Below are 3,587 nucleotides of genomic sequence, written 5' to 3'. Positions count from 1 at the left end.
TATTCCCCGTGATGAACCTACCCACATAGCAGGAGACTCCGACGCGGATCCGCATTCAAGTCACCAAACCCGCGTGACTGTCACATTCGTTTGGCCGCCGCCTAGAGGATCAGCCCCGCCTCCAGGCAGAGCCGTTATTCTACCGTCAAACAGCGGATCCCGAACGGACCCGTGTCGGACGTGTGGACACGGACGCGCCTTTACTGTAACGGTCGAACACAGTAGTCCACACCGAGCCGAGACTAGAGGAGTCATCTTTCTTTGCTGGGACACGGTTGTGCTGAAGCCTCTAGTAAGTTTATTGATTTATTGATGTATTGCAACATTCACAGTAAACATTGGCCTTTGTGTTTTTAATCGTCATGTATATTAATGCTTGTAATGACGTTGTTTGATATTAGCACTGTTAGAACTTTTGTAGTTTTGTGCAACAGGCTAGGTTAGCTTCTAGCTGAGATGTGATGATGCACGTCTGTAGCTATTTTGTTTTAAAATGGGATAGCAATTTCGGGAGAATATGTTGTGGTTGTGTGACTAAAAAAACACACATTGTTATTTGGTAACGTTATTGTTATCTGTTTTAATGTATCGCAGTTGTTATGCTGTGTAACGTTAGCCTGTGCTAGCGGTAACTTATGTAGCTGCTATTTCTCCGACCTCGACCTCCCATTTCCTCGATTTAAGTAGGCTATGCCCGGTGTTCCGACTCCCAGTAGTTACGAGTCGCCCTCTTCATACACATTACGGTGTTTTTTTTGTAATAATTATCTTCTTTTCTTTAAAACTAACTAGCCGTTAGCGGCTAGTTAGCCGCTCGGCTTTTATTTAAAAAATAAAAAACACCGTAATGTTTATGAAGAAGGCAACCAACTCCAACGTTACGGAGTTTAGAATGACTTTTTTAAGCCTCTCTTTGCTCCTCATGTCTTAATTCTCCGTGACTTTTCGCTAGCCGAGCGGCTAACGGCGCTGTTGTACTGTATATCAGCACGGGTGTGAGTCGGTCGTAGGCACGAGGCCCGTGCTGATATACAGTACAACAGCGCTCCCTCTGCCTTTATTCATCCCACGACGGGGAAATTCACAAGTTACAGCAGCAGTACAAACACACTCACACATGCCATGCACACTGGCAATATTAATGTTTAAGCTTGTCAGTGCTTTATGATGATTAATATATGCTGAGAAACAAGATTGTAAATCAAGCAGGAAAGACCAATAATTTGTGTTTAATGAATCAAATATAATCAGATATTGTTTTGGTCATAAATAGGCTATGTTTAATTCGCTGGGGAGGAGGGGCGGGCACACAGCTTTTCTTTTTATTTAACTTTTTTTTTTAAATAATGAGGGCTGTCATTTTTGCTAAGCTTAAGTCAACTAAAGTTAGCTATTTTGTGTCTTCTATGTCCTGTCTATGTTGTCTACACACCCACATACTTTACTTTTTTTCAACATTTTTTCTATTTTTACTGTGTAGATAATCCTCCAGCTAGGCCAATATTTGACATGTCTCTGGGTGCTGCTGTGTAGTGGTGAGTATTACTATTCAATTGCTTTTGTTGGTTTTAGGGATGCACATTTTGAATTTTTTTTTCTGACTGATGATAACCAACGCTTGTTAACCGATATGATTACAATGCTCTCGGGGGCGATCACTTTTTCTCTTTTGCGCAGCTCTGTTGTAACAGGTGATGCAGATCGATGTCCCTGTAGGCTACATTTGTTGTCTGACCTTCTTTTATGATATTAATGATATTATTCCTTTTTTAATATTGTGAGTAAAGATAATTACTGCAAGTCCTATTGCCTTTAAGATTCTAATGTTCATTTTTTTTGTTGAAACTATTTTGGAGAGATATGTCTAATAATCAGTCTTCATTACAACACAATATAATATGGCACCACAAACTAAACCAATTTCCATTTGTCTCTCTTTCTCTAGTGAATGTGGCAGTGTAAAGGGTGTTCAGTTGCTGTGCAATATTTGACATGTCTCAGGGTGCTGTGTCAAAGGCTCTGCAGTAGTGGTGAGTATTACTAAATCATTTGTTGTTTTCTGAGTTTATTGTTTTTTTTTCATTTATGTATATAATTTTTAAAAAATTACTCAGTAATGAAAAAGAAATAGGGGGCATCATTGCACCAATGGATGAAGTAAATATATTCTCTGGGTTGGGGGTGTAACAACTGATTGTCTTCAAGACAAAAATGCATTTTACCAGGACAAATGAGAATTTTCACAGACATGAACTCAAACAACACAACTTGTGCCTCTGCTTTTCTGCCGTAGGATGACGACGTGGATCTAGGAAGAGAATGCGTCCTAAAGACCCTCTGCGTTTACCTGAATGAGGACCCGGAGAATCTATTGAGAGAGTATGTGGTAAGTATTACTTAGGTTTAGTATGTTGAGATGTTATCTTTCGTATTTTATATAAACTTTAAAACATCTACTCATTGTAATTACTTTACAGTCAGCTTCATTATAGGGATAGTTCGGGTCTTTTGATATCTATCTATACCCTTGTTTTAGCACAGAGCTAAAGGGAGAGCTTTATGAACCTGATGTGATGCTGAACCTCATCAGATGGAGTTCCATAGACTGTAGGAAAGAGGTTAGAGCAGAGAAGAGTGATCGTTGCAGCGCAGTCCATGGTGGAAGATCAGACCAACAAATATACAGACAGACAGCGTGCATCACCTCCAAGGATGGTGCTGCTGGAAAAAAAAGAAAGAACAGCACTCCTCTGCAGCCAGCTGACGTGTAGCTCACCTGCAGCTGTCAGAGGATCCTCGCTCTTTCTTTAGCCTGGCGTTTGGATGCACTGTGTTCAACATGTGAAGATCTAACCACCATCTGACCACCGGTCAGCTGAGCCAGCTAACAGAGTGGACGTGGCTGGTGTGTAGGCTCGCTATTTTATAACGGCAAGAAAAAATAATCGTCCTGATAGTGTGTGTACATTTGTCGGGCTGATCTTCCATCACGGACTGCGCTGCATTACTGATCATCACCCGGTCACCCTGTCTGTCACAGCTGCAGCTGTGGTCTAACTTCAGCTTGTTGCTTCCCTGTCCCTCCTCTCTGTGTCTGCCCGTTCTAACTCCATCTGACGAGGTTCAGCATCACATCAGGTTCATAAAGGTCTCCCCCTGGCTCTGTGCTAAAACAAGGGATGGCTTCATCACTTGTGTCATAATCAGATATGTTTACGTGAACTATCCGAGCAATAAACTCCATGAAACAGCTGATGGAAACACGCACAGCCGTCTACAGGCGGCAGCGCGCAGTGATACGGAGGGAGAGAAAATAGCAGCAAGCGATTGTGAGGTCAGACTTTTTTGTGGACAACGGTTTTGTGATGCAAATGTATCACTCTTTTGAACGCATATTGTTTTGAGAAGTAAAACGCTTTATTTTCGTGACCCCAGCCAACTAACCAGACTACATTCGTCAGCACCGCAAACTCTCAAAGTGTGAGAGAGAGAATTAAACATAGCCTATTTATTATCAGTTACTATGACCAAAACAATATTTGATTCGTTAAACATAAATTGGTCTTCCCTGTAGGATTTGTTTTATT

General features: G+C 41.3%; 1 long non-coding RNA gene across 1 annotated transcript; it reads left to right on the top strand.

The window, feature by feature from the left end:
- The first annotated feature begins 59 nt into the window (after nucleotides 1-59).
- On the top strand, nucleotides 60-2,001 carry LOC146960620 (uncharacterized). The gene is made up of 3 exons (XR_015035402.1): nucleotides 60-292; nucleotides 1,481-1,535; nucleotides 1,946-2,001. It is a non-coding gene; the product is annotated as an uncharacterized LOC146960620 (long non-coding RNA).
- The last annotated feature ends 1,586 nt before the right edge of the window (nucleotides 2,002-3,587 follow it).

The sequence above is a fragment of the Trachurus japonicus genome, unplaced genomic scaffold (genome assembly GCF_045865225.1).
Source record: "Trachurus japonicus isolate A0001 unplaced genomic scaffold, Traja_1.0 AP030166.1".
Classification (NCBI taxonomy): Eukaryota; Metazoa; Chordata; class Actinopteri; order Carangiformes; family Carangidae; genus Trachurus; species Trachurus japonicus.
The sequence above is the reverse complement of the archived record's forward strand: the minus strand, read 5'-3'. Positions and strand labels throughout refer to the sequence as shown.